The following is a 12,094-nucleotide window of genomic DNA, read 5'->3' on the forward strand; positions in this document are numbered from 1 at the left end:
AGTTATTAGGAACTAAGGAGCATCATGCTCTTCCCAGCCATTTGTGTCGCCCACTTACTGCAAACCTCTCTGTTGAACAACCTCACTTTTAGACTCAGCATTCAGACAGAGGCATTTACACACCTCTGGCACTTACACACACCCAACCCACAAGCCCCACTCTTCTCCATAGGAGGCCTATGTCAGTAGTGTCCATGAATATCCCACTGTTTTTTTTTTTATTCTCTTGACACATTTTAACCTCTGAAATCTATCAGGACATTCTTCTTCTTCCTTGTTTTATATTTAAAATTATTTTATCTATCATCCTTGTTTTATATATATATATTTTTCCTATATTCCTATGCATTCCTAATATGGAATAATATACACGCTAATATACTCTAATATGCTCTCTCCTTTCAGCCAGCTTGCTCTCTGCTAGCTTGGGAAGAGCATCTCTTCTGCCTCTGAATATTCTTGTGAAACTATGGTCAGAGTTTTCATCTGTTCCATTAGTTCTTTGACCTTAACTACTAAGCAGACACATGGCTCCAGTAAAAAAGGGAAAAATAATATTGGTCTATCATCTTTAGAATATGAAAAGCAAATTGCCCTGAGGAAATGAAATATTCTCTATCTTTATAGCAGGTCTCTTTCCACTATTCTGAGTCCTGGGCCACGCAGAAACACACAGGACTCCAAGGAGGATTGTTTTCTAACACTTTGCCTTGAGTTCATGTTTCCGAATTTTTTCTTCTGTAATGATTAAACTGCCATGAATGTTATACAGGAGATTTTTTTCATCTCAAACATTTTAATTTTTGTCTCTACAAGCTTGATTTATCTTTCATGTTTCTAACTTTCTTGACATCCAGAATATAGTTTTAATAAAAAGTTAGAAACATGAAAGATAAATCATTTTATTTATTGTCATTTTATCATGAAAGATTTATCATTTTATTTAGATTTTCCTCTGATACTATATTCTGAAGTCTGGAGTACTTTTGTCAATGTATTCAGTAGTTGTTATTCTACTTTTTAAAAGAATTCTTGGAGCATCTGGATGGCTCAGTCAGTTAAGTGTCTGACTCTTGATTTTGTTCAGGTCATGATCTCAGGACCTGAGATCCACATAGGGCTCCACATGCAGTGGGGAATCTGCTAGAAAATTTTCTCACTCTTTCTGCCTCTCCTCTCCATCTGCTCCTCCCTCTCCTTGCACTCATGTGTATGCACATACTCTCTCTAAAATAACTCAATCAATATTTTAAAAAGATTTCCAAAAGATAAGACTTGCATTCTGTAATAATACAAAAATTTGTAGTGGATAATAAAGCATTTACTTAAAGGTGCCATTCACAACAGTAAAAAGGACTTTAATAATAGTATTTTTCTGTCATTTGACAGTAGACATTTCCAAAGAAAGAAAGGAGGGCAGCATGTTTATCTAAGTGTAAGACTTCCCTCCTTTCAGTGCATCCTCTAAGAGCTGACCTTGGCTGCATATATCCTCTCACTGCCAACATAAAAGAACTTTTGCCCCTAGAATTCCTCACTCTGGCAGCCACTGCCTGTGCTCGCTCTCTTATTCTGTCTAGCAGCTGTTTTGAATTTTGAACTCCCTCTGTCACAATCCCTTTATTCTATATGATCTAATTGTTGATCTGTCCTAAGCTTCTGTCATTGCCAACTTCTCTTTCCCCATCTTTCTCTGCTTCATAATCCCACTTACATCTATAATTGCTCTATTGTCTGCATACTTATAACTCAAGTGTTCACACAATGAGACTGTACCCATAGACTTAGTATCAGATACTACACATCTTAATCTCATGGGCTTCTAGAATCTTTAATGATATAGCTAATATAAGTCCTATTTTTCTTTCTAAATGGACTTCTCCATGCGTTTTGATTTAATGAAAGTCAATGTCTCTCTTTTCTCACTCAAACTCAATTTCAATATGCAATTTTTATATAATTTCTCATTTCATCCTAGATATAAATTAGACCCATGAATATTTATTTAATGCAAGTCTTCATCATGTTTTGGTGGGTTATTTTTATATTCTTCTTAACTATTACTTCCATTCTAGTCTCTCAACCATAATCCTGCCTCTATTCTATAATCATTTATAAACATGACAATTCTATAAATCATTTTTAAACATGACCTGTTTAAAAACCATTATCTTTTGTGTGTTATATACAAACATATATCCTAGCATGACTTGTAAGACATTTACTTCATCTGCCGCAAGCACAGCCTAAAAGGCCTGACCTCATTCATGAACTCTTGTAGGACTTGTAACATACTCTACTTTCCCAGAAGGTGGCAGTAAAATACTGCCGGTTAAACCAATAACGTAGCCTTTTTGGCCCGCTCATCGCATAGCAACAATGTGATTTGGGCAAGTTGCTAACGCTCCAGGAGCTACAGATTTCTCATCATTTCAAATGATGAAAATAACAGCACACTGCTGATTTTGAGGAGAAGTGACGTTCCGGATAAGTTTAAATAGGGATGTCCAGGTGAGTAGCAAATGCAAACAAAGCCTTATGAAGGAGCAAGAGAGCTCTCCTTCACTCCTTACATAGGAATTCCTGTTTCTGAATCTATTTAAGGGAAACAGTTTGGGGTGAAGAGAGATTTCAGCAATTCCTGATGTTATTTATCTATTTTCTTCCCCAAGACGGTGAAATCTCCTAACATAGTGCATGCGGAGCTCTTATTCAGGTCTCATATTGGATAAGAGAGTTGGTAAATGTTTCTACCTTACAGACTAAATATTACTCATATAATTCTGCAGAGTTCATTTTTTCCTGACCCAAAGAAAGCTAATCAACTCAAAGAGACAGACTTGACTAAAAATTGATCATCCATCATTATACACTCTAGCTCTACCTATGTTGTTGCAAATGGCAAGATTTCATTCTTTCTGATGGCTGATACATATTTTGTATATATACACAAATTAGGAATTACTTGAGAGTTCTGGTATGTGTAGGCAGCCAAAGAGGTTCATTGAAATACCATGCAAACCACAAGACCAACTTACACCATGGTTCACTTTCCTTAATTTAAGTGTTAAATTTGTATTTTAAAATGATTTTGCTTTGAAATAGTAATATATACTCTTCAAGAAGAATTCAGAAATACAGAAGAGGAAATTTTAATTTAAAAAAGTAAAACCAAACAAAACATTACAGCCAATATGTACTGTCTTGAATTTTAGATGCAAATCTTTCCAACACTTCCTCTTTCTCTCTTAATGACTAAATATGTAGGTTAAGAGTGTGATAGAACTGGGGCACCTGGATGGCTCAGTTGGTTAAGCAGCTCCCTTAGGCTCAGGTTGGGATCCCAGGGTCCTGGGAGACAGCTCCACATTCAGCCTGCATCAGGCTGTCTGCTTCTCCCTCTCTTCTGCCTGCCAATTCTGCCTATTTGTGCTCTCTCTCTCTCTCTCTGTCAAATAAATAAAATCTTTTTTAAAAAAGTGTGATAGAACTAAAAACGGGATCATACTACACATGCTACTTTTGAATTGAGAAGTAATGAATAGGCAGGTCAATATGCCATAGAAAAAGAAATTCTATTCTAAATGTGTGCAATCCCCATTTAATCCCAAACTTCACACCACAGAAAAAAAGAATAGAGAAACAAAATAAGCCCTTAATATATAGATCAAACAGCAAGACAATAAACTTGCAAATAACAGTATGCAGATGATTAGGGGAAATTGATTCTATGTCAGATCAAAGAGAAGTACGGCTAGAACTGTACATTTTGAGTTTGAAATTAAAATAGGAAAACTGAAATGTATGCTAGTCTCTAAAATAGCCAAAAAATTTAGGAGAGCAACGTGTTATATGAAAGAAACAGGATGAAGACTGTTTGAAAGTAAATATAATCCAAGGAACCGATTTATTTTTTTCTTAAGCGCTTCACCTTAGCAAAAGAACAGGATTTATTATAACATTAGATCAAAAACTAGTGGTACAATGAGATGCCACCTCACACCAGTGAAAATGGGGAAAATTAACAAGACAGGAAACAACAAATGTTGGAGAGGATGTGGAGAAAGGGGAACCCTCTTGCACTGTTGGTGGGAATGTGAACTGGTGCAGCCACTCTGGAAAACTGTGTGGAGGTTCCTCAAAGAGTTAAAAAAAGATCTGCCCTATGACCCAGCAATTGCACTGCTGGGGATTTACCCCAAAGATACAGATGCAGTGAAACGCCGACACCTGCACCCCAATGTTTCTAGCAGCAATGTCCACAATAGCCAATCTGTGGAAGGAGCCTCAGTGTCCATTGAAAGATGAACAGATAAAGAAGATGTGGTCTCTCTGTACGATGGAATATTACTCAGCCATCAGAAACAACAAATACCTACCATTTGCTTTGACGTGGAGGGACCTGGAGGGTATTATGCTGAGTGAAGTAAGTTAATCGGAAAAGGACAAATATTATATGGTCTCATTCATTTGGAGAATATAAAAATTAGTGAAAGGAAATAAAGGGAAAGGAGAGAAAATGAGTGAAAATATCAGTGAGGGTGACAAAACATGAGACACACCTAACTCTGGAAATGAACAAGGGGTGGTGGAAGGGGAGGTGGGCAGGGGGTTGGGTGACTGGGTGATGGGCACTGAGGGGGGCACTTGGAGGGATGAGCACTGGGTGTTATGCTATATGTTGGCAAATTGAACTCCAATAAAAAATTTTTTAAAAACTAGTGGTAAACAACTGAAATGTAAAGGATAATGGAGATGATGCATAATTTATTAGTTTTTTGATAACTTCTTCCTTTATTTTGCACATGTTTTCCATTGGGCAGTTGTATTTTTCTTAACATCTGTAGGAGTTCTTCATGTATTTCTGTGAGCCACTTGTTGGATATGTATGTTGGAAATATTTTCTCTTTTACTTTACTAGTTTTACTAGTTTACTAATATTCTAAAATTTTGATTAATATTAATTTTAATATTACATAGCTTACCTTATTTTTATTTATGCTTCATGCTTTTTTTTTTACTATTACACTACTAGGATTTACCCAAAGAAAACAAAAACACTAATTCAAGGGGATACATGGACCCCTATGTTTATAGCAGCATAGTTTACAATAGCCAAACTGTGGAAGCTGCCTAAGTGTCCATCGATTGATCAATGGATAAAGAAAATATTGTACATATATTCAATGGAATGTTACTCAGCCATCAGAAAGAATGGAATCTTGCTGTTTGCAACAACATAGATGAGCTAGAGAGTATAATGCTAAGCAAAATAAGTCAGAAAAAGACAAATACCATATGATTTCACTTATATGTGGAGTTTAAGAAACAAAACAAGCAAAGGGTTAAAAAAGAGAGAGGAGGAGACAAATTAAGAAACTAACTCTTAACTGTGGAGAACAAACTGGTAACCATTACCAGAGGAGAGGGGTGTGGGGGATGGGTTAACAGTTGATGAGGATTAAGGAGGGTTTTTATTTCAATGAGCACCAGGTGATGTAAGGAATTGTTCAAGCTCTGTATTGTACACCTGAAACTAATATAACACTATATGTTAATTAATTAGAATTTAAAAATTTTAAAAATACATATTCTTCCAAATTAATGATGAATGAGAGCAAGTTGAAGAATGAATTTATCCTTAGTTATTACAAAAATTCTAGGTTATTTGGTGTTGTGATGGTTGGAAAGAGGTCCTTCCTGAGGACTATTAGAGCCCAAACTGTAATAAAATTCTGCTCCGAGTAGTTGTGGTTATGATAGGTAGGGCAATAATTCACAGGACAGAAGACAAAGAAGTCAAGTTAATTTCTTATGACTTTTTCTTTTTTTTTTTAGAGAAAGAAAGAGATCTTGCGAGCACGCGTGCGCACGCACACATACACACACAAATGGGGGTGGTGGTGGTGGTGGAAGGTTAGAGGGAGAGGGTGATGAGAGAATCTCAAGCAGGCTCCATGCTCAGCTCGCAGCTTGAAGGTGGGGATCCATCTCACAACCCCAGTTTCTATTTCATCAAAATAGAACTGAGGAAACCAATAGCTGTGATAAGTTCTATTTTGATGAAGTAGCTTCTGGAATATTACATATTTCATAATATATATCAGATTATATATATAGGAATATTACATATATTTGTATGTATATACACATAGGTATGAAACTTTATGAAAAACAGAACATTTGGAAATAGTATAGAAAAATTTGATCAAAATAATGAAAGTACTAGAAAATATTCCATTTTTAAAAGGCAAAACTGCAGGGGCACCTGGCTGGCTTGGTAGGTAGAGCATGTGACTTCTGATCTCTGGGTTGTAAGTTCCAGCCCCATGCTGTGTGTAGAGATTACTTTAAAAAACAAAGTCTTAAAAATTTTTTTAAATTAAAAATAAAATAAAAGGCAAAACTGCAGATAGTTAGCCTGTAGAGAAGAATATTTATATAGAGCATGAAATAAGTTTAGAAAAGAACGAAACAAAGAATGAAGAAAGGAGGAAGGAAAGGGGAAGAGAGGGAAAGAGCCTATGAAGGAACAGAAAGACACACTGTGATCTGTGTGGCTTCAAGGTGGAAATTAGGATAACTGAATCATCAGGAAGGCAGGTCTCAATTAAAATTAAGGAGGATTTGTCTAATTGTGTTATCTAACAGTGGAATGGGCTTCCCTGAAAAGGAGTCCAGTCCCTGTCTTAAGAATACTCAAGCAAAGGTTTAATGACTGCCCTTACAGAGTTTGCAGGAAAATTGTACCTAGGTGCAAGCTTTATAGAACTAAAATGTTTCTCAGCCCTTAGGAATTATATTGATCTTCTATAAGCATGCAACTGTGCCACTTGAGGCAAAACAGAGTTTGATCAGTGACCTGAAGAGAACAGATTCTGTAGGTATCCAATTCTTCCAATCCCAAAATAGCACCTAAGAGGCAGGCTCTCAAGGAGGAGCTGGGAGGGAGAAGGATCTCTTAGGGCCTGCTGCTAAACTGGGGTTGATATTGTCCTTTGGGTAGTATCCAGAGGAAGCAGAAATGTGTGAGTCACAGTCCAACTCCCAGAAGAAATAACTATAGGATGGAAGCTAGATCTGGGAAGTAAAAGAGGAGATTACAGTATTTTTGCTTGTAGCTATGGGGAGGAAAAGGAGGACCCGTGTGAGATAGGAAGCTTTTTCTCAGACTTCCTTCTCTTTCTGAATGTTTTTCCTGAGTCCCAAACTAAATCTGACCTGTTTATTGGACCTTTCATACTGCTAAATGTCTGTATTTCAGAAAATTAAACACATATCACGAGGATAATTTTACTAACCTCTTTTTCCATAACTAGACCATGAGCTTCAGGGGAGCAGGAGACATTGCATATCGGTGTTTATTGTTACATTTCCTATCCCCAGTCTAGTGCTTGGCATAATGTAGGTGCTTATTCAACAAATGAATAAAGAATTAGCCACCTGAGCTGTACCACACCATTGAAGTCATAAATGCTAATATGATGTTTGGTTCTAAAACATTTTCACAGTATTTTTTAAACTAAGATGGAGCAAAGCATTCTTAGATTGCCTTGTTTCATCTCCCATCATCACAGTGGCAATTGCATAAAAACAGGAGTAGGAAGGAGGAACTTCCTCAGATTATCCGGTCCTTTGGTAGATGGAGAATTTCAGCTTTATATTTTGAAGATTTCAACTTTTCTCAAACTTGCTTGTAAGTAGATCGTGCCCTTACTAGCAGGATTCGGAAAATGACAGAAATAATTATCAAGGAATGATTGGAAAGTGGGAAAAGCAACTAAATATTTGGAATTGATTTAAAAGTTATAGAGTACTCATATATTCAGAATTTTCTGCACTGTGTGACATATTCACCATCTATATGATTACTATTGGATCTTTGAAATCAGATCTTTGCCAACTTCATGGTTTATGATTCCTCCTTCTTAGAAATATTACTAAGGAAGAAGATGCCATCTTAGTGACTGAATAATGTTCAGATATAAAGACAAGGTAGAGGTATAAATCAAATAAAAGTCTGAGATTATCCCTCATCCATAATACTATTAATCAAATAAGAAGACATGGAAAAGATGCAGATTCAGTAGCAATCAAGAGGAATTTAGTTTTTGATATAATATATCTTAGGAGCCACTAGGACTATCAAATAGAAGGTATTTATACATTGACATGACTAAACAGTTCTTCTTAATTTTTCTTTTTTTTGTTGAAATACCCGTGTGACCCAAAATAAGAATGGAATGTGTACATTGCTGTGGTCAGGGCCTTGCTCAATTTCCTTTTGCCAGTTTCTGGCATTGAGAGAGGGACTCAGAAGACTATTCTTAAGGAAAGATGAATATAATATCAAAGCAAGACTTTCATATGTGTGTGTAATAATAACTTAGCTCCAATGATTATACATTTACTCAACCTCCTCCTACATCAGCATTCCATGGGAAATTATGACTTGTTAGCATTGTGACTAAGTTTTAGGAGAGGAAAAGTCCTATATTGCAGGGTTGCATCCTAATGAGTCAAGCAGAAGTTTTGTGTCTTTTTTTCGGTGAAGCTCTGCAGAGTTCACACTTACAGAATAACTCCTGAGTAAGGGAGAGAATCATCATACCCTTCCTGGGAGCATCTATACATCTTCGTAACACATTTGTTAAGGGACTACATATTTTTGTCTACCACATAAGAATTCTGCAAACTGATATTGTGTCAATGTAGTGCCCTTTGGGCTGATTCTAGGAAATACTAGATGCTTAGTATCTATCATCAAGCTATTTACAACCTTGATAGTCAGTTATTGCACATGGTTATATCATAGGTAAAATAAGATAATACCTTACCTGTTGATGAGTATCTCACAGAATTTTGAGATTCAAAATGAGACAACTCAATGAATGAGACTTTTTAATTTAATTTTTTTTATCATGGTAAGTGTACTCTTTAATCCTCATCACCTATTTCACCCAACCCCCACCCACCTGCCCTCTGGTAACCATCAATCGTTTGTCTTTAGCTAAGAGTCTGTTTCTTGGTTTGTCTCTCTCTTTTTTGCTTTGCTCATTTGTTTTGTTTTTTAAATTCCACATATGAGTGAAACAAATGGTATTTGTTTTTCTCTGACTGACTTATTTTACTTAGCATTATACTCTCGGGCTCCATTCACGTTGTTGCAAATGGCAAAATTTCATTTTTTTATGGCTGAATAATATTCATTGTAACTATATACCACATCTTCCTTATCCATTCATCTATTGATGGACACTTGGGTTGCTTCTGTAGTTTGTAAATAATGCTATAATAAACATAGGGTTGCATGTATCCTTTTGAATTAGCGTTTTTGCAATTTGGGGGTAAATACCCAGTAGTATGATTATTGTATTATAGGGTAGTTCTATTTTTTAGTTTTTTGGGGTTTTTTTGAGGAAACTCCATACTGTTTTCCACAGTGGCTGTACCAGTCTGCATTTCTATCAACAATGCACAACCATTCCTTTTTCTCCACATCCTCACCAGCACTTATTTCCTGTGGTTTTGTGTGTGTGTGTATGTGTGTGCTTTTTTGACTGACATACATAAAGAAAGGTGAGTGCATAAGAATACTTTATTTTATAGAGAAATAGACAAAATTGCAGCAGTTCTACTTTTCTCACATTTTCACAAGTATCCTTGTGTTCTGAAATGTAGTCTTTGTCTCAGCTACAACTCCTATCTGAAATATTCAAACTCAGTTCATTTGTCTGTGACAACCAGAGCACCAAATCTGATTTTTTCAAAATGCACCAAATCTGATTTTTTCAAAATGCAAATAGTTAAGATGTTAGAAATAATTAAAAGAGGAATCATTGCAATAAATATAGAACTAGAATCTTTCCTTGTACAAAAAAAGGAAAACTGTTAAAAAGTCACATTACAAAAGCAATATAAAGATGTAATGAAAAATTAAAAATACAAAGTATGTCAAAACTATAACCATCAAATGGGGAAAAGGAAATAAAGTGGAGGTCATCAAGGTCAATGTTAAACAAAGCTGAAATCAAGTCGGAAAGCACTACGTGTGTCTCATTCAACATCCTCACTCTCAGGAACTTCCTCTTTGAGAAAATAGAAGCAATCCTGAAAGACCCACGCTAGCCTTTCACTACCATCAACCTGCAGATGGTGCCTCCCCCATGCCTGTGGTGAATATGTTTCCTGCTCCTGAAAATCTTCTCCTTTCCTGCTCCTGAAAATTCCACTTTCAAGTAATGAAGTAAAAAAACAAAATCAGTACAGAAAAAGCAACAAAATCAAAAGCTAGTTCTTTGAGAAGATTAATAAAACTGAGAAAATTCTAGTCCACCTGACTGAAAACAAAAAGAGAGAGGACATGAATGACCAATATGAAGAATGATATCGATAATGTGTTATTGGAAATGGCAAGATTTCCTTCCTTTTTAGGACTGAATAATGTTCCATTATTGATTAATCCTCACTTCCGTGGACATATCAACAACATTTCATGCAATTAAACTCTTCTTCCTCTAGGAAGGACATTTTTCCCCCATCACACTTCCAAGATGCTCCATCTCAGCTTCTCTGATTTCCTTCCTCGAGTGGCAATGGCAGCTTCTCAGCCTTTGGACCCATTCTGGATTTTACCCATATTTATTCTCTTAGCGATCTCACCCACTAGCAGATTGTACCCCAATTTGTACTTCTTCCCCAAAATCCAGAGTCTTGTATCCCACAGCCCATTCAGCACTATTACTTGAATATCCAATCAAAATCTCAAAATTATCATGTCCCAAACCAAGCTCCTGACATTCTGTCCCTCCACAATTGTTTCTTCCTCATTGCTCACCAGCTCATAAAATGGTAACTCCAGTTTTTCCAGTCGTTAAGCCAAAAACCTTATAATCATCCTTGACTGCACTCTTTTTCTCACACCCAGCATCTGATCCGTCAGCAAAGTCTTTTGGCTCCATCTTCAAAATATACCCCAAAGCTAACCACTTTTCATCACCACCCTGTTAATTCCTCAGTGTAGCCACTGTCTTATTTCTTTTGAATTATTACAATAATCTTCTAATTACTATCCCTGCTTCCACTCTTTCACATGCATTCAACATTCAACATTACACATCAGCACAGTGCACTCAGCCAGAATCTTTTGGTCTAAATATAATTTTTACCGTGCCACTTCTTCATTATAGATCTCCACTAATTGGGCACAAGTTGCTAGTTTTTGATAAAGACCCACACTGCTACCTGGGAGTAATTCTCTGTTTTCAGTCCTGTCCTCTGGTCTCTTGGTTATTCATTCTGTGTTACCTTCTCGCCCTTACCCATCAAAAACACACACCCCACAAAAAAAAGGCCTGTGTTTAAAGATGAGTAGTTTTCAGAGGCTGCCTCTTGCCCATTGATGTTTTATACCATATTACACAAAACATGACCTCTTCATTTCTTCCTGTCTCCTTCAGTCTAGGGTTGTTCAATGTCATCAAAAAGGTTTTGGGTTATTTTTTTTTTAGATTTATTTAATTTTCTGAGAGAAAAAGAGAGAGAGAGCACATGAGCAGAGGGAGGGGCAGAGAGAAGCAGGCTCCCAGCTGAGCAGGGAGCCCAAAATGGGGCTCAATGCCAGACCCTGGGATCATGACCTGAGTCAAAGGCAGATGCTTAATCAACTGAATCACCCAAGTGCCCCTTAATTTTGGGGGCTCTTTATGCATCATTTTGCCTAACACTTTATTGAACAAAAGGCACACTTCAAATCTATTCAACGTGCACGCCAACGAGGAACATCCCAAGACTAAGCATTCCAAGACAGCCAGGTACACATTGTGGTGACTTATATGACCTATCCTCAGAGCTTGCACAGCCTCACTTCTGGCATACTCTAGTGACTGACAAACTCCCAAACTTGCCCAGGCTGAAGGATACAGGCTATGGACCTTACTGCTTGATGGGAAGAATGTGAACAACTTTGAGACTGGGTTTTACCACTGCCACACCATGATGGATCAAGAGCAACCCCATATGCCTCCTCAGCCTGTAATTCTGGGGAAGAGGATCAGAAAGAGTCACAGTGAGAGTGTATTCTGATTTTTTTTTT

This window comes from Canis lupus, chromosome 2, assembly GCF_011100685.1.
Source record: "Canis lupus familiaris isolate Mischka breed German Shepherd chromosome 2, alternate assembly UU_Cfam_GSD_1.0, whole genome shotgun sequence".
In the NCBI taxonomy this organism is placed as follows: Eukaryota; Metazoa; Chordata; class Mammalia; order Carnivora; family Canidae; genus Canis; species Canis lupus.